This window comes from Danio rerio, chromosome 4, assembly GCF_049306965.1.
Source record: "Danio rerio strain Tuebingen ecotype United States chromosome 4, GRCz12tu, whole genome shotgun sequence".
Lineage (NCBI taxonomy): Eukaryota > Metazoa > Chordata > Actinopteri > Cypriniformes > Danionidae > Danio > Danio rerio.
In genome coordinates this window covers 1,635,529-1,656,149 of record NC_133179.1, presented here as the reverse complement: position 1 = coordinate 1,656,149, position 20,621 = coordinate 1,635,529, and the positions used below count along the sequence as shown (strand labels likewise).

General features: G+C 37.2%; 1 protein-coding gene across 1 annotated transcript in view; it reads right to left on the bottom strand.

Annotated features, from left to right (window-relative positions):
* Window positions 1-20,621, bottom strand: part of chrm2a (cholinergic receptor, muscarinic 2a) — a 140,136-nt gene that overhangs the window by 6,050 nt on the left and 113,465 nt on the right. The window lies entirely within an intron of this gene.

The window sequence follows — 20,621 nt, the reverse complement described above, 5'->3', positions numbered from 1 at the left end:
GTCAGTTGGCATTTCTGTGTGAAGTTTGCATGTTGGTGTGGTTTTCCTCTGAGGTGTGTTGGTTTCATATTTCATATATATTATATATTTGCATATTATATTTCATTTCTGTAGCCATCATTAACAGTCTGCATTGTACTGTGGCAGGCTGGTAATATAGATAACAAAAACCTCGCAGTAGGCCTAAAATAGAATGAACTATAATAAAATGAGTAAAAACTAAATTTTGTTTACAAGAAAATGTTTTATTTGTGTACTTAAATTGAAGTACAAAATCATGAAACCTTTAGCCTATAGAAATATATAAAACAAATAATAATAATAATAAAAAATGACTAAAGACATAATTGTACCATTTTGTCACGTTTTAAAAGACATTTAAACAAGTAGTGGAAATCATTATTAGTTAAGAATTTGCTAAAATGTAATATTTAATACGTTACAGCGAAAGTCATTGTTTCATTTTTGTTACAATTTAAATATTTATTTTATTCCATTTAATGTTAATTGCTGAAATACTTTAAATTCTTGATTTGTTTAAATGTGAAAATAATATTTAAAAAATAAATAGATTATTTTCGCGCCGAAAGAACAGAGAGCTTCCGACCGGAGAATCAGCGCGAAGTGAGCGCCTGAGGTAAAGTGAGCCGTAACCTTATGAGTTTACTTCCCCATAAGCTCTGTGGTAAATATTTTGGTTTGTAAAATTAAATATTATCGAATAAGTAGCTAAATGAACCCGGTTTCCGGCTCCAGCTTTGTTCGACGGTAATTATTACAGTAAGTGTGTGCTTTAATACTTCCCAGCTGTGAAGAAATTAACTTGGGTGGAAAATTTGCCGTGTGGCCGTGTCAGTGTCATTGCTCGCTTGTTCGGTTTTTTATTGACGTCTAAATACTTCGTTTGTTAAATTTAACGATAAATGCTGAAATACTGTTTCTATACTCGATGTAGTACATATTTAGATAATTAAATGTATATAATTATATTATTTTCGCACTGAAACAACGACGCGCGCTCCCGTCAGGTGGATCGGCGGGAAGCGCGTCAGGTAATTAACATTGAGTTTACCTCATGATAAGTTTGTGACAGAATAATATGTATTTTAAAGTGAAAAATAACCCTATAAACTACAAAATTTACACGGTGAGGACATCTAATTCTTGTTAACAGAAGGCAGTGAGGTAATTCGGCGGACTGAAGACCGTGTTCACCTGAGGGAACTCATGAAATTCCTGGATATTTCCCGAAAAGAGGTATATTTTTCGGCTCCAGCTCTCCATGGCAGTAATTATTACAGTAAGTGTATTTTTAATATGTTTTATGTATGAGAAATTATTACAGTAAGTGCGTTTTTCTTACTACTTTCCATCTGTGAGGTAAATTTAGGTGAACATTTCCTGTCAAGATGCTGCAAAGTCTTTAATTTAATTTGTATTGCTATTTAAATAAGTTATTTTTTCAATTTAATGTTAAGTGTTGCATTAATGTTTAGATACTCAATGTTAGAAATAATAAAATGTATTTAAATATATGCTTAGGCTATATTATTTTGTCACTGAAACAATCAGCGCGGCTCCGCGTCCGGAGAAACCGCGCGAACTACCTGAGGTAACTTAAGTTTACCTCACGATAAGCTTGTGGCGTAATAATATTGATGTTATCGTTAAAAACAAACATATAAATGGCATTTCAAAGCCGGTGAGGACATATTTTCTTGTTAACAGAAAGTGATGAGTGATTCAGCAGACAGAAGACGGCGTCCACCTGAGGGGAGCTCGTCAAATTCATGGATCTTTCCTGAAAAGCGTCGTATTTTGCAGCTTCAGCTTTGTACTTAAGTATTTATTACTGTAAGTATGTGTTTTAATACTTTCCAGCTGTGTATTTCACACACAGTCCGTCAAAACTTCACTGGGATGTCTTGGTTTGAAAGGCAGAAACTCATATTCAAGTCACACATATCATGAAATATGACTTAATCTGGTTAGTATCCATGGAAACGGAGGGCTAGTTTAAATTAGTAGTCATTCAATATCGCAAATGAACACAGAACCCGAGCATTTTGGACATTTTCAATGATCACACACTCGTAAATCGTATAAATCTTGTTAGAGTGCCTTCACGTCAATTAAAATGTGAAGGGTATGATTTCAGCTAATGTGAATAATGAAACGTGTGAAATGAAGTGAAAGAGAAATTTTAAGCACTGCTTGAACTTGAAAGCATTCGTAGCTTTCAACTTCTGCTTTAAAGTCAACAGCACAGGCGCTTGTCTGATCCATCTCCAGCATTCAATTATTACACCGGCTCCTTGCTTCACTCTCGCTTTATGTATACACTGTCAAGAGCTGTTTGTGGCTCTTAGAAAGGTTCTGGAGTTGACTTATACCCTTCTCTGGGGATTGAATGTTTTATAATGTGTTTTCAGCTCGCCGTATTTGGTTTCTGGCGTGTTTACAGCACAAGCACAGCATTACAGAAGTTCTCTATAGACTATTGTTAAATCTCATGAAAACACGTCCAGGTTACATCATTTCAGCCTGAAAGGAGACTAACTTGTGAATATATTTTGCACAAAACAGGACATTTATGTTTCTTTGATAACATGAGTCGACTGGATTAGTATGAACTAGCTGAAAAATACTTGCAAAGCATTTATTAATGTCAGGTAATGCACTTTCTACTAGTTACAAGATTACAAATGCATAATTGAAAGTTTTATTTTGTAACTTTATGTTTCTTTTAGTAATACAATGTGTACCTGTGTCAGAATAAAAGGAGCTGTGTGTTGCAAAAGCTTTTTCATTCAATGCAAATTTACCATTTATATTATTGTTACAGGTGTCACGGTGGTGCAGTGAGTAGCATGAAGCAAGAAGGTTTCTGGTTCGAGCTTTTGCCTGGTCAGTTGGCTTTCTGTGTGGAGTTTGCATGTTCTGTCAGTGTTGGCATGGGTTTCCACTGGGTGCTCCGGTTTCCCACACAGTCCAAACACAAGGGCTATAGGGGAATTGGGTAAGTGTCCGTAATGTATGTGTGTGAATGAGTGTGTAAGGATATTTCCCAGTGATGGGTTTTAGCTGGATGGACATTCGCTGAGTAAAACATATGCTGGATAAGTTGGCGGTTCATTCTGCTGTGGCGACCCCAGATTAATAAAGAGACTAAGCCATGGAAGAATGAATATACCGGAAACCATGATATATATATATATATATATATATATATATATATATATTATAAATGTGTGTGTGATGTTGTTAAATGTTGTAATAGTTATGCATAATTTCTTCATGTTTTGCTGTAAGTTGCAGCTAGGAGGACATTTTTTTTCCTAGTCAAGAAAATAATGTCTGAGGCAAAATATCTTAATGGTCCCTAAAATAGAAAGCGCTGACATTTGTGCATCATGGATGACTGCACACAACAGGTTGTATGAATTCAGAGTTGCTTCTGTAACCTTACAGCGGTTTGATCCTTTAGACTGAAGATATCAGAAAAAACGACAAATTGGGACTGTCAGTTTAATCTCCTGCTTCTGGCTCAGTCGTGCCTTTCCTCTTTGTATTAAAAATCAGGATTAGAGAAAGGAACGGTTCCCATATGAGCGCCTAGGGGCAAAATTAACCTAATGCTTGTCTGTCTCTCTCCCTCTGCCTCTCTTTCTCTCTCTCTCTGTGAATGTGAATAGATACGAGTCCGGTAATGGTGATTAGAGGGAAGAGGTTATCAGTCTTACAGAGCGACGGTTCACTCTGTTTTTCTCCATTAAAATGCTGCCTTATTTGCTGCGTTTCCCCCTGAACAGCCGCTGAATAACCAGAGAGAATTCACTTATCTCCAGTGCCAGAAAGCCCTAATCATGGCGTTAGCTACGGCACTAAGCCAAACTAATCCCTATAAAAACGCTCATGTCCAGCAATCTGTGTTTTTAAGAGGCAGACGGCAACAATGCAGACGAGGCCACTGTGTCTGCTGGGAGGAGTCAATAACCGCAACACGACACATCACTGCCGCTACAGGCTTTCTGCCCTCCAGTGCATACACACACACACTGCTATGGCTCTGTTCCAGTGCCCTGCATGCTGTCTATATAGTCAGCAGCCTTCTAGTGCGTGCTAATTAAAACTAGAGCTTTGAGACGTCTCATCATTTTTAATAACTGCAAAACTTACAACTGAATAAAATATAATTTACAAATGTGTACAATTTAATAAATCTAAAATGTATATACTGTATAAATTTGCATATCTGTATATTTTTTGTAATCATGTTCTATACAAAACACTAATTTTAAACAATTGTTTCTGCCAGTAGTGTGGGTTGCAGTGCATTCTGGGATCACTTCATCCATGAAGGAGGCTTTTGGTGCTGCTTCAAATTTGACCCTGAAGTTACAGGTATATTTAGCATTTTACACAGTAAAAACTGATTTTTCAAACTAATAAAGAAAGATTATTAGAGATAATAGTTTCAAAACATTAAAAAACTTTAACATTAAATTCAACATTCTGTTTGCAGGGTGTTCACAGGTTATTAAAAGGTCTCAAAATCTTTTAAATTAAACTTTTAGGCCTTAAGAAGTCTTAAATTCACTGAAATATTGTCTTGTAGGTCTTGAATAATTTTAAACAGGTCTTAATTGTCATGTGTTTATGTAAAGCTACCCAATTGATTCAACACATCCAATCACCAACAATACATTTCAATAAAACCTTTAACTGTAATTAAAACTATAAGTTTGTTGTGCATACATTTGGTTTAATTTTTTATTTTTAAATAGTTTTTTTATTATTATTTATACAGCTAGGGTCTACTTGTTTTGACATGTTATTTTAAATATGTGGCTGAGAAATAACTAACTAAAATTCATTTTTATTAGTTCAGCCCTATATAAGTCTAAAATTTGATTCTTGATGGTGTTTAAATGTCTTAAAAAGTCTTAAATTTGACTTAAAGCCTGCAGAAACACTGCTTGCCAACTGCATTTTTTTAGCAATTTTTCTGTCAAAGTAATCATTTTACGAACAGTATTGAGTTTAATTAATTATAAATTAACTAATCACTATATTAACTACTGTATTAACCAAAATTTGAAAACTTTAAGTTGGAAAATAAAGGATAACTTTCAAATTTTAATTAATTTTTAGAAAACTTTTTAGGTAAAAATATAATTAAACTGCTCCTCTTTATTCATGTAGGACTTTTGAAAATATATTCGATAAGTAAAGCAATTATATTAAATAAGTGTAATTTACTTAATATAATTGGCATAGATATTGTATTGTGTGTGTGCGTTTGTATATATATATATATATATATATATATATATATATATATATATATATATATATATAAGAAAAGGATTGTAGTTGAATTCTTTGTTACACAAATGTTAATAATTGTTTTTCTAACTAAATAAACTACACTACTTGTCAAAGGTTTGGGGTCAGTATTATTTTTAAATGTTTTAAATTAAACTTCTTCTGCTCACCAAGGTTGTATTTATTAATCAAAAATACAGTACAAATTGTGAAATGTTATTGCAGCATAAAATAACTGTTCAAAACTAGATAATAATTTAATTAATTAAATATAGATAATTTACTTCTGTGATTTTTAAAGATTAATTTTCTTCACATGATTCTTCAGAAAGTACTCCTAATATTAATTACTATTATTAATAATATTATTATTATTAATGGTAATAGTAATAGAAGCATGACTTGATATAATGTCATTTGAAACTACATACAATAAGATACAATATTTTAACAATTATTTAACCATCGAACAATTTTGTTTTCTACATTTAATAAATGCTGCCTTGATGAACAGAAGAATTTTCTTAAAAAAACATGAAAAAACCTGACCCTAAACTTATATACATATTGCATAATTCTATTTTTCAACTAAAGAAGGTTTTATATATCTGACAGTTGCATATGCTAAAGAAATAGAAACTAGTAAGCAATCGAGTAAGAAATTAATGTGATATTACAAGTGTGAAAAACAGTGTAATTACATTTTGTTTTGATGCATGTGTTTAATTTTTCGTATGTATTACATTTTTAAATAAAGCTAAGTGGCCCTGTTTTACTCGAATGTAAATAGTTAAAAGATTAATCTCTATGTGTTGGGATTTTAAATAGTATAGAGTCAAGTAATCATATTATTTTTTAGACAAAATAATTAGTAAAATAATTTAAATACAGTTTTAATTATGCAATTAGTTTTAAATTACTTTTTTGAAGTCACTTACCCAACATATCTTAGGATTCACCCAGTTCTCTGGCTTTTATCTGCATTTAAGTGCTCTCCTCTTCAGGCTGTGTTTTCAGGGCTCGTTTCATTCAGCATATGTGTGATATTCGGCTTTTGGAGTCATAAAAGCTCAGGCCTGCTTGACTAATCAGGTGTAATGGAATGCATTGGAGTCATTAAGCGTCCATATATTCGCTTTTTTCAGAGGCCGGCTGTTTGCTTTATAATGACAAACTGCCCTCATTTGGTCTCAGAATTATTCCTGCATGCATTCACATCCCACCGCTGCTTACTAATGGACTTTTTGATCTCCGGTCCAAATTTGTGCCAAAGGAAGCCTTGTGTTTGAATGACAGAACGCAGGAGTTTGGCTTTATGAATATGATTTTTAGGAATTGTTTTGAGTGCACACAAAGTTACAGTATTAAATAAATCTGCTGAGAATTTTAAGACAGTAAAGGATTACTTTTAATGGTAAGGTAACTTAATAACAGTTACTTAATATAATTGCTATTATATATATTTTTAAAAGTATAGTAATGTAGTTTATATGTTATACAAATCACTAATCTAATAATAACAATTACATCTTCTAACTAAATAGGGACTAGGGCTGCACAATATATCGTTTCAGCATCGATATCGCAATGTGCACTTCCGCAATAGTCACATCACAAGATATGCAATGTTGAGTCTGAACTATAGCTGAGCAGGAATACAGAATGCAGAATTCTGTTTAATTACTGTATATATATAAATGATTTATGCAAAAACATATCTACATTTCAAAGCGAAATCAAAATCATTTCACTTACAACAATTTAATTTTGCTTGTTTTAAGGAATTACCCTTAATTTTGATTTATTTCTTCTGAAGGAAGCAAAACAATATTTTACTTGCTTTTTAAAATATTTGCACTAGAATCGAGACAAAGCAAAGTAAGGAATTTTTCAATTTCTCTAGCTGAATACTATCAGACTAATCAGAAAATCATCAAATAGGGCTATTCAAACTATCTTGTGAAACTATCAATATCACATTATTTATTGCAACCAAACAAAGTATCACAATATCACATCTTTCCAATATCGTGCAGCCCTAATAGGGACATTGAGTGAAAAATTATTTCATTACAACATATGATATAAATTCAGAAAAGCTATATAATAGTGCTGAGCAATCGCATCCAAGTTTGTTTTGACATAATAACCAGTTGAAAGTCAGAATTATTCACCCTCCTATGAATTGTCTTTTTCAATTATTTCCCAAATTATGTTTTACAGAGAAAGAAATATTTCACAGTATTTCATATAATAGTTTGTCTTTTGGAGAAAGTCTTATTTGTTTTATTTCGGCTAGAATAAAAGCAGTTTATAATTTTTAAAAATCATTTTAAGGTCAATAATAACCCGCTTATTATTTGTTTTGGATTGTCTACAGAACAAACCATCGTTATACAATGATTTGCACCCTAATTTTAACATAGTTAAACTTTTAAATGGCTCTTTAAACTGAGTACTAATAAGTTGAAAAATATCTAATTAGTCAATTAGTCAAAAATGAGTTATTAAATGTATTTAGAAATGTCTTAAACAGAAATTGGGGGAAATAAATATACAGGGTGGGGGGTAATAATTCAGGAGGGGTGATAATTCTGACTTAAACTGTATGTGTGTGTATTAAATATGTGTGACACACACACATACATATATAGAAACAAAACTATACGTAACAATTTTGTTTTATAATGACAAACTGCCCTCATTTGGTCTCAGAATTATTCCTGCATGCATTCACATCCCACCGCTGCTTACTAATGGACTTCTCTGATCTTCGCTCTAAATTTGCGCCAGCCAAAGCCTTGTGTTTGAATGACAGAATGCAGGAGTTTGGCTTTATGAATAAGTTTGGTCAGCCTTTCGGACTTCAGTCGTCGTGGAATTGGCTCAGTAGAGCTGAAAATTGCCTGTGCACTATGGGACACACAGAGGACTGATCTCCAACTTTTGCCCCTTTCTCTTTCCCCTTTTCTGTGCTTTGCTTACTGTTTTCTTCTGTTCAGAGCCCGGGTTGTGTCCGCAGTGCAGCCATTGTGATAAATCTCAGCGTATGACCACAGATGCATATATTTACATAAATAGTCAATGCACAGCGGCCGTCCTGACCTGTATAATAGATCAGCTCTAGTGTTTGTCTGGATTAATGCTCTCTGGACCGCATCCACACAGTTCTGCTGCTAAAACAGCAAAAAACTAACAAAAAAACAGCTGATCGTATTGCTCAAGGCTGCACAAGGAAATCATAATGATTATGCAGTGAGCAATTACAACGTTATGTGACATTTGCAGTAAAGTCTTAAAACATAAATTGACAGAGATATATTATATAAAGTTATATTGAAGCAGGTTTATATTTTCCAAAACAGCTCACTACAAAGTTATGGGATCAGAAAAAGATCAATCTGTAAACATTTAAATATTTTTAAATGAGGAAAATAAACATGCGTTATGGATGTGACCAAAAAAGTCTGTGAGTTTACAGTATACAACATACTTTGTAGATTTTCTGTGAATTAAACTGCACAACCCACAAGAAACGATGTTAATCAAAAGGATAAGAGTTGGCTCTCTATTGAGCAAACATGATTGATATTATTTTATTTATACAATTTTGAAGAAAAAGCTCTGTTATGGATGTGACAGATGTAAAAATGCCACTTGTGTGACTTTGGTAAATCAAATATAATTGTTTGAAAGCATTGACAGAGACATGTTTGAGTATTTTTGCAGTACTGTAATTTACAAGCCTAAGCAAAAAACAGGTCCCACTTTATATTAAGTGGCCTTAACTAATATGTACTTACACAGAAATTAATAGTTCATTACAATGTACTTATTATGTAAATACATGTATGTACTGTGTACTTATGCTTGATTAAATACATGTATGTAATTATATCTGTAATTAACTTTTGTAATTACATTTGTAAATACACTGTTGACCATCCCTTACACCTTAACCCACCCTTAAACCTACCCATGCCACCAAACCTGTCCATAACCCAACCTCTATCCCAACTCAAAAGCACCACAAGTGTTCTCAAATACATTATAAAAACTAAGTACATTGTATTTATTTTTTGATGCAAGTACATAGTAGTTAAGGACACTTAATGTAAAGTGGGACCAAAACCTAGAAAGGGTTTCGCCATTATGGGAAAAAATTTTTTTTTTTCATGGTAAGATTGACATGTGCATGGAATTGCTCTATTATTATGTATTATATGGATTATGCATTATATTAAATAAGCTGAAAGCTTTTTGTTAAAATTTTCATGACAGCTTGTTTGTTAATCATAATCACTACAAAAGGGTTTATTGAACTTAATTAAGAATAAGTGGTGGGCATTAGTAAGTTGAATATGGTATTTAAATATAATGTATTACAGGTAAAATGTATTTTTTAACATTAGTATATTTCTTTATATATTGATAAATTGAATTTGTCAGTTAAATATAATGTATTTGAGGTAAATTGTATTTTTAAAATAATATATTACTTTAAATATTGATACATTAAATTGAATTTGCTATTTAAAAATGTATTACAGGTAAAGATTTTTTTTAAAAATATTATTTTGCTTTATTTATATAGTACATTAAAATGAATTATTCATTTAAATATAATGTATTGCAGAAATTTTTATAATTATATTTTTTAATATTATATTGCTTTATATATTGACAATAAATTAAATTTTATTTATTCAATATTTTAGTAATATTTTTTATTTAATATTAATGTTTTTATAATAAGTTGTGTTTGGTATTTTAATGTAATGCAATGTAATGTTTTACATGTACATTTTGTTTTTTGTAGTATTGTTACATATTTATAATAAATTGAATTTGCTCTTTAAATATAAAATATATTAAAGGCAAATAGTTAAAAAAAAATTGGTTTATATATTGACATATTTAATTAAATTGAATTTCCGATTTTAAATACTATAAATATTATATATTACTGGTTAATTGTTTTTAAAATAATAATTATATTGTTATATATTTTGTATATAAAACATTCATTTGGCATTTAAATATAATGTATTACAGGTAAATCGTTTTTTTAAATAATGCATTCCTCCATATTTACATAGGTTAAATTTGGTATTTTAATGTAATGTAATGTATTACAGATACATTTTTATTTTTTAATATTATATTGTTATACATTTTTTATAATAAATTGAATTTGGTAAGTGTTACAGGTAAATTGTATTTTTTATTCATATAATTTTGCTTTATATATTGTTATAATACATTGAATTTGGTATTTAATTATAATGCATTACAGGGAAATTGTATTTTTTATTGCTTTATATATTAATATATTAAATTGAATTTGATTTTAAATATAATATATCACAAGTCAATTGTATTTTTTAAATATTACTATACTACTTTATATATTGATTTTAAATTTAATTTAATAGTATTTAAATATAATATATAATATAATATAACCTGTAATACATTATATTGCTTTATATATTGATATACTAAATTTACCTGCTAGTTGTTTTTCACTATCATATTTACTGTTTATCATGTTCTGTCTTGGTCTGACTTTAAGTTCATGAGATTTCGTCGTCTGTTTTTATCAGCAGAAAGCATTAGTCCAGCAGTCACTATTTACAGCAAACATGTTTATCTCCATGTCAGTTCAGGATGAATGAAATTACGAGCTCGTGAATTCATAATGTTTGTTTCTCCAAATCTGGTTTGGTCTCAGACTCCACTCATTCCGGTCTCAAACTGGACCCCGGTGGCCTTGGTCTGGATTATGTTGTTATGTTGTGGATGTAATCGTGCCATTAGCATCCAGAAATCTGCAGTGAGTACAGGGGCCAGAGTCTCGTCTCTGCTGTATTGACTGCAGGGGCCTCTGATTAGATAGTGGCATGAGATTTCACTCTAAATGGATGAATGGCTCCTGAATGTGATTTTAATGATGTAGTTCTCCTGGTGCAGAGATTGTCTTTCCTGTGCAGCTGACAGCGGTGTGGACGGATTCACATCAGGCTTTTATGTGTGTGTGTGTGTGCGTGCCGCTGTTTTATTGATAAGAGCATGTTTCCAATTTTTTTAACATGCAAAATTCAAGTTTAATTTATTAATTTAAGTTTTAAATATATTATCCTTAATATTAACCGTAATTATAATAGTAATTTAAAATGTTTTAATATAAATATTAAGTTTTTGAAATAAAGATAAATTAAAAGAAAAAAAATAAAGATAAAATAAAGAAAAATATTAACCTTTTTTGGTCTTTGTGCAATTTTTTTATTTATTATTTTGCCTATATTAATTCAACAGCATTCTTGCATTGATGCAACAACATCAGTGTTTCTCTATGATTTTTCCAGCAGGCCTTTTACACAGATCTTCCAACTACCTGTGGTGTTATTTCAATGACAAATGTCGTAAGTGCATTATAACAAGTGGAGATTGCATTCATGTAATACGAGCAAGTGAATCTCTTTTGCTTGCGTGTCGATTTTCTGTTCATGCACAAAACTTCTTGCGTGCCTTTTTCTATAATTATAGAATCTGTGTTCATCATAACTGAAAGCTACATCGTGTTTGCTGGCCTCACATCGCGCATCCTTGTCAGTCTGTCAGCATGTAGCCTAAACAAATAACAAACAGCACAACTACAAGTACAGAAAAGTTTGCTCTGTTATAATTCTCTTACATTTTAATACGTTTTGGTGTGATTATAACCTGCTATAAAAAACAACAGCAACTTAAGGTTTTGAATGAGAAGCTGTAATATAGCTGTAGCGGGAATTAACGTGGTCCCATCACGGAAGAATGAATGTAGCGGGAAGCCATGAGCATAGACTTTGACAAATATGTGTATTTTTGTTGCAATTGTTTTCAAATTTTACCCTCATTTCCATTTCTAAATTTATTTTACTCTAGCTACAAAAATACACCCAGTAAATAAATACTGAGTATAAATTAGGACATTTTTTTCTTTATTTAGGGGTGGCTCAGTGGTCGCCTCACAGCAAGAAGGTCACTGGTTCGAGCCAGTTAGCATTTCTGTGTTCATTCTGCATGTTCTCCCGTTTTGGCGTGGGTTTCCTTCACAGTCAAAACACATACATATGGGTGTATTGGGTAAGCAAAATTGGCCGTAATGAACAGAATGTGTGTGAGTGAGTGTGCATGGGTGTTTCCCAGTATTGGGTTGCAGTTGGAAGGTCATCTGCTGTGTAATACATATGCTGAAATAGTTGGTGGTTCATTCTGCTGTGGCGACCTCTGGAATAGAGACTAAACCAAAGGAAAATTAATGAATGTTTCCATTTATATCCAGAGTTTTATTCCACTGATCTTTAAACTTAAAATTGTTAATATTTGTTAATAGGTTTCCATTTTACTTTCAAGGTTTCAAATTGAACCATTCATTCATTCATTAATTTTTTTTTTCGGCTTAGTCCCTTTATTAATCCGAAGTCGCCACAGCGGAATGAACCGTCAACTTATTCATACATGCTCATACACTACGGGCAATTCAGCCTACCCAATTCAACCTGTACCACATGTGTTTGGACTATGGGGGAAACCAGAGCACCCGGAGGAAACCCACGCGAACGCGGGGAGAACATGCAAACTCCACAGAGAAACGCCAGCTGACTCAGCCGAGGCTCGAACCAGTGACCTTTTTGCTGTGAGGGTACAGCACTACCTACTGCGCCACTGTGCCACCTCAAATTTAACCATTTCTGAAAAATACAAATATTTTGCACAATTCTGTAGATTATTTTCCTTGTTCTTTGGAAAATTTTGAGAAAAAAAAAAATCTGAAAAAATGATTTTTTTTTGCTTGTCTAGAAAATGTTTCTTGATTTAAGTCTTTTTAGATATTTGTTCTAAAAACAAGGCAAAAACACTAATTAATAAAAGCATTTTTAGCCGTGAATGAAAAAATACTTTAAGTCAAGATCCACCTGTCAAATCTGAGTACAAATACTGTTCTCTCCAATAATATAAGAAAATTATATGGGAGAAATGACTGATGTATTAAAGTCATCTTTTATTGTTTACTATCCTGTTAGTCTGTTTGTGTGTGAGGTTTCCACCCTGTTACTGCTATCTGACACAGATGGACACGGTTATATCCGAGTGAACTCACAGCAGGTGTGTATAGCAGGTGTTTGTGTACGTGTGTGTTCACAGGCAGGCCGAAAGGTTAATGACGAACCCAAGAAAGGCTCTTTGAACTCAAGCCTGCAAATGCAGACTACCAGCGAGCTTGTTGGAAACAATCTGTGATATTTAGTGAATATGTGAGTGTTTATAGTCAGCGTTTGTGTGCGTACACTGATGCCTGATTGCGTGTGACAGGCTGCAGTAGTGTTTGCGACGTCCTCCATCTGCTGCTGTCACTTTGGACTTTAAGTGTATGACAGCATGCTGACAAACACACTTAATGTCTGTGAATCCTCCTGGAGTGAGCTGCTCTCAAACGCTGCATTTTGACATGCCGTAACGTTAACCTGAAGCCACGATTTGACCTGTGAGCATCAGTCCTGCTGCTTAATCATGCAAAGTGAATATACTTAACCCTTGTGTTATGTTGGGAATGTTTTCATCCACTCTGCTGTGATTTTAAGGGTTAATTTGGCCACAACTTTCTCTTTGTTTTAGCAAATGGAGTGATTTTTTTGGTGACAAATCTTATTTTGACATATTTTTTGGGAAAATGTATTACCATTAATAGGTTGGTTTCACATGACATCATTCATGACACGCGAAATACATGTGGAGGGCAGGAAGTGATTTTTTTAGATGGGAGTTTTATGTTGTGTTGCAGCGCCGTTCCATTGCCGCTATTGTTTGTAGAGCAAGCTAGTTTTTTACGCATAAAACTCAGAGTCCGTAGGCAAAATAAAAACATCTTTATTTTCCAATCAACAGAATTCCTTCAGCAATTTTCCTTAATCTATAATGCACACTTTCCTCTTACCTTATGTTACGGTCAAAGTTCTGTTACGGTGAAAAACTGTTGCTGCGCCCCAATTCGCATACTTATACTACACCCTAAATGTATGTACTTCTTTTGTGAAGGAAAAGTTTATACTTTTGAGTGTGCAAGCTTTGGGAGATACTACTTCCTCTTTAACAGATCGTTGTGTTGCTTAGTTATGCCCCCTGTCGATCATCCACACACCAGCCACATTTCTGTCCTATTTAATTTCCTACCTTATTGGAGAAGCAGCAGGTTAATCTGCCATTCACAGGTCTTTCATGCCGAGAAATCTCCTCAGGTCTTTGGGTAATTATGCATTCAAACGTTTTGACGTCTAACGCGTCTTTATATAAGTTCAGTATTGTTGTTGCAGATGAAATATAAGACAGATAATGCAATTTAAATATTTTCCAGTGGGCTAGGTATTGATAACAGTCATTTAAACATATTTACCGAAGCCTCTCTACTTGACGGTTGGTCTTGCGCATCCATCATGCTTGTAGATTTACACTTTTCACACGCGTTTGTAGTTTTAATCCCATTTATGTTCAATGCGCAATGTATTGTGAGCAATATCAGCTGTTAGAGTATGGACAGTTCTACACTTAAATTCTTTACCCAAAATAGCAAACCATCCGGGAATCTCTTGCATACTCTTTTCAACATACTTTGGTTTTGACATACTAATTCTATTTTCAAATACTATTTAGGATGCAAAGTAAGCGGATTGTGACGCAGCATGTGTGCATCTTCCTACCAACGCTCTCTTCCTCCATGCAGTGAAGCCACAGTTATATAGTCTGGTACTGACACCTTGTGGTCATTCACCAATATACAATGTATGGCTCCTACATGTTGTTTATAATTGTTTAAATCGGCCAAAATAAGAAACACCGGACATCTTTTATAGACTACTAAAAGTTTTTGCGTATAGGGGGGAAAGTTCAAGAAACTGACTGAAAAACGTAAGAAAAGGCGCATTCAGAGATTGTGATGAAGATGAGTTTGTTTAATCATGCAAAGTAGATTTAAGAAATTGGAATAAAACATAGCTTCTTTAAATTGTAGAAGCTTAGTGAAAACGGGTCATTTTTGATGTGAAGGGTGGATGATTTCAACAGAAGGTTTAACAAAAAAAGATCAAGAATTGTAATAAGCGTATTGCAATTTTAAAAATCTTATGAAGTCTTGACATGCACAAAGATTAAATCTTCTAATTCATGTCTGTGTTTTCCTGTGTGCTGTGTGTTCGTGTGACCGAGTGTGTGTGTGTGAGAATGATAGTCTCTTGGACAGGTTAACTCCGCTCTGGGTTGTGGTGTGGGGCCTCAGCTGTGTGCATTGGCAGATGGAGATGGTGCTCAGCGGGACTCTGCGGACGCTGGCACTGCCCCTGAAACAGCCCATTACGGACACACGGAAACATCTGGCGCTCTGGATATCAGCTTAGGACATCAGATACAATATTACCGCACATGCACATATGCTTTTTGTTATTGCTTCTTTCATTAGACAAAATCCTTTATTAGCCATTAGTCAGTTCTGATTTAATGTCTTTATATGTTTTCTGTTTAACTAGTTAATTGCATTAGTGATTACTTCAGCTGTGCTGGTCCTGGAAGTATTTTTTCCATTCATTTTTCTTATTGGGATTATAAAAAAGCTCTATGTTTGAGTATTGCTATTCATGGACCAAACGAACAAGCTATGGTGTGAATCCAATTACAAAACTTATTTAAGGTAGAAAAGTATTTTAAAAATCTGAGGCAACGATGTAAACTTAATGCTTTAATGGATAAGGTTTCCATGAAGCATTGCAGATTCAATTTAAACAAATTTTGCTTCAATTTGGTTAAAATCATAGACTAAAACATTTTATTACTGAATATTACTGGATTATCCTAAATAAAAAATAGATTATATGATATATATTGTGTTTGTAGATTTATCAAATTTAAATACAGCACGGTGTAGAAATGTTTTCAAAAATAATAAATATATTTTATTTGTCACTTAACTTAAACTAAATCAAATCCACATTTAACATGACCACACCTTGCATTTTAAACACTTGGTAGACTTTCAGTTAGCTTTGCCTTTGTTTGTTTTTTTGAAGCGTCTTGGATATTTTGCCAAAGATCTTATGGATTGAGTTTGTCTCAGTTCGGAATCTTCATGTCATTCCAGACAGACTGAATGATGATCAGATCAGATCTGTTTGGAGCACTGTCTGTTGTCAGTCAATCTCATTGTATAATTACAATTAATGACAAAATTAATATTTGGAAAGGTAAATTGATTTTCAAACTTAAATTGAAAAATATAGAGAAAACTGACTTTATTTTTTATTTTTTGGTGAAAATACGAGTGTCCTAAGACTTTCGCACAGTACTGTATTTAAATATGTACTGTTATGAAATATTGCTTCATGTGTTTACTCCATGGCCACTTTCTGGGTCCCTGGAGCGTGGAGCTGCAACAGATCTTTGTAAGCAAGCACTGGCATGTGGGTAAGCAGGTGCTGGTGGAAGGAGCATAGGCTGCCTATCAGAGTAGAACAGAGGTGGCCTTGAGCCACAGAGGTGGCTCTGGAGTGTGTAGCTGCGGCAGATCTGGGTCAGCAGGCAATGGTGGGTGGAACAGAGGCAGCCTTTGTGAAGTGAATCCTGAGGATTGAAGATTTGTGGCAGATTTGAGTAAGCAGGCACTGGAGCCAGAGGCGACCCTTGTGAAGTATAGCCAGAGGCACTTGGAATGTGGATCTGTGGCAGATCTGGGTAAGCAGGTGGAGCCAAAGGTGGGCATGGGATGTTAACCCAGAGGCGACTCTTGGGATGTGGAGACAGAGAAGAACCTGGAATGTGGAGCTGTGGGGGATCTTGGTAAGCAGGCACTGGTGGGTGGAGCCAGAGGAGGCCACGGGACTTGGAGCCACAGGTGACCCTGGAGCGTGTAGCTGTGGTCGATCTGGTAGGTGGAGCAGAGGAGCGAGTGGCATGGAGCGCATGGAGCGAGTGGCAGCCCTTGAGACATGGAGCCAGAGGCGGCGCTAGAGCGTGAAGCTGTGATAGTTCTGGGTAAGCAGGCCCTGGTAAGCGGAGCAGAGGCGGCCCTTGGGACGTGGAGCTACTGGTGGCCCTTGGGACGTAAAGCCAGAGGCGGCCCTGAGACGTGGAGTAGAGGTGGCCCTAGAGTATAGAGCTGTGGTAGACCTAGGTAAGCAGGCACTGGTAGGTGGAGCAGCGGCAACTCTTGAGACGCGGAGCCAGAAGTGGCCCTTGGGACGTAAAGCCAGATCTGAGCTGTGGTAGATCAAGGTAAGTAGACACGAGTAGGTGGAGGAGAGGCAACATTTGAGACATGAAGCCAGAGGTGTCTCTTGGGACATAGAGCCAGATCTGGGTAAGCAGGCACTTTTAGGTGGAGCAGAGGTGGCCCTTTGGACGTTCAGCCAGTGGTGGCCGTTTAGACGTGAATCCAGAGGCAGCCTTTGAGACGTGGAGCTAGAGGCAGCCCTTGGCATGTGGAGCCAAAGGTGACCATTGGGACGTGGAGCATAGGTGGCCCTGGAACAAAGAGCTGGGGTACGTCTAGGTAAGCAGGTACTGGGATGTGGAGCAAAAGTGACCCCTGGGACGTGGTGCAGAGATGGCCCTGGAGCATAGAGCTGTTGTAGATCTAGGTAAGTAGGCACTGATAGGTGGAGCAAAGGCAACCCTTGGTATGTGGAGAAAGTGGTGGCCTTTGAGATGTGAATCCAGTGACGGCCTTGGAGACGTGGAGCTAGAGCAAGCCCTTGACACATGAAGCCAGAGGTGGTCCTTGGGACGTGGAGCAGAGGCAAACCTTGAGACATGGAGCCAGTGGTGACCCTTGGGACATGGAGCCAGAGGTGGCCGTGAGACGTGGAGCAGAGGTAACCCTGGAGCGTAGAGCTGGGGTAGATTTAGGTGAGCAGGCACTGATAGGTGGAACAGAGTCAGCACTTGAGACGTGGTGCAAGAGGTGGCCCTTGGGACATTGAGCCAGAGGCGACCCTGGAGTGTGGAGCAGTGGTAGATTTAGGTAAGTAGGCACTGATAGGTGAAGCAGAGACAACCCTTGGGATGTGGAGCCAGTGGTAGCCTTTGAGACGTGAATCCAGTGATGGCCTTTGAGATCTAGGTAAGCAGGTACTGGTATTGGGAGCAGAGGCGACCCTTTGGATGTGGAGCCAGAGGCCGCCCTGGGACGTGGAGCAGTGAAGCCAGAAGTGGTCCTTGGGATGTGGAGCCTGAGGTGACTATTGGGACGTGTAGCAGAGGTGGCCCTGGAATATAGAGCTGTGGTAGTTCTAGGTAAGCAGGCACTGGTAGTTGGAGCAGAGGCAACCCTTGAGACGTGGAGCCAGTGCTGACCCTTGGGACGTGGGGCCAGAGGTGGCCGTGAGAAGTGGAGCAGAGGTAACCCTGGAGCGTAGAGCTGGGGTAGATTTAGGTAAGCAGGCACTGATAGGTGGAGCTGAGTCAGCTCTTTGAGATGTGGCGCAAGAGGTGGCCCTTAGGACATTGAGCCAGAGGCGACCCTGGAGTGTGGAGCAGTGGTAGATCTAGGCAAGTAGGCACTGATCGGTAGAGCAGAGGCAACCCTAGAGATGTGGAGCCAGTGGTGGCCTTTGAGACGTGAATCCAGTGACAGCCTTTGAGACGTGGAGCTAGAGCAAGCCCTTGACACGTGAAGCCAGAGGTGGTCCTTGGGACGTGGAGCCTGATGTGACTATTGGGAAGTGGAGCCAGAGGCAACCCTTGAGTGTGGAGCAGTGGTAGATCTAGGTAAGTAGGCACTGATAGGTGGAGCAGAGACAACCCTTGGGATGTGGAGCCAGTGGTAGCCTTTGAGACGTGAATCCAGTGACGGCCTTTGAGATCTAGGTAAGCAGGTACTGGTATTGGGAGCATAGGCGACCCTTGGGATGTGGAGCCAGAGGCCGCCCTGGGACGTGGAGCAGTGAAGCCAGAGGTGGTCCTTGGTACGTGGAGCCTGAGGTGACTATTGGTCCGTGTAGCAGAGGTGGCCCTGGAACATAGAGCTGTGGTAGTTCTAGGTAAGCAGGCACTGGTAGTTGGAGCAGAGGCAACCCTTGAGACGTGGAGCCAGTGCTGACCCTTGGGACGTGGGGCCAGAGGTGGCCGTGAGAAGTGGAGCAGAGGTAACCCTGGAGCGTAGAGCTGGGGTAGATTTAGGTAAGCAGGCACTGATAGGTGGAGCTGAGTCAGCTCTTTGAGATGTGGCGCAAGAGGTGGCCCTTAGGACATTGAGCCAGAGGCAACCCTGGAGTGTGGAGCAGTGGTAGATCTAGGTAAGTAGGCACTAATAGGTGAAGCAGAGGCAACCCTTGGAATGTGGAGCCAGTGGTGGTCTTTGAGACATGAATCCAGTGACTGCCTTTTAGACGTGGAGCTAGAGGCAGCCCTTGACACATGAAGCCAGAGACGGTGCTTGGGGTGTGAAGCCTGAGGTGACTATTGGGACATGGAACAGAGGTGGCCCTGGAACATAGAGCCGTGGTAGATCTAGGTAAGCAGGTACTGGTATTGGGAGCAGAGGCGACCCCAGGGATGTGGAGTCAGAGGCGGCCCTGGGACGTGGAGCAGAGATGGCCCTGGAGCGAGGAGCTGTTGTAGATCTAGATAAGCAGGCAATAGTAGGTAAAGCAGAGGCAACCCATGAGACGTGGAGCCAGAGACGAAGCTGAAGTGTGGAGCTGTGGTAGACCTAGGTAAGCAGGCACTGGTGGTTGGAGCAGAGGCGACCCTTGAGACGTGGAGCCAGTGGTGACCCTTGGGACATGGAGCCAGAGATAGCCGTGAGACGTGGAGCAGAAGTAACCCTGAAGTGTGGAGCAGTGGTAGATCTAGGTAAGTAGGCACTGATATGTGGAGCAGAGGCAACCCTTGGGATGTGAGCCAGTGGTGGCCTTTGAGACGTGAATCCAGTGACAGCCTTTGAGACGTGGAGCTAGAGCAAGCCCTTGACACGTGAAGCCAAAGGCGGTCCTTGGGACGTGGAGCCTGAGGTGACTGTTGGAACGTGGAGCAGAGGTAACCCTGGAGCGTAGAGCTGGGGTAGATTTAGGTAAGCAGGCACTGATAGGTGGAGCAGAGTCAGCTCTCTGAGATGTGGCGCAAGAGGTGGCCCTTGGGACATTGAGCCAGAGGCGACCCTGGAGTGTGGAGCAGTGGTAGATTTAGGTAAGTAGGCACTGATTGGTGGAGCAGAGGCAACCCTTGGGATGTGAAGCCAGTGGTAGCCTTTGAGACGTGAATCCAGT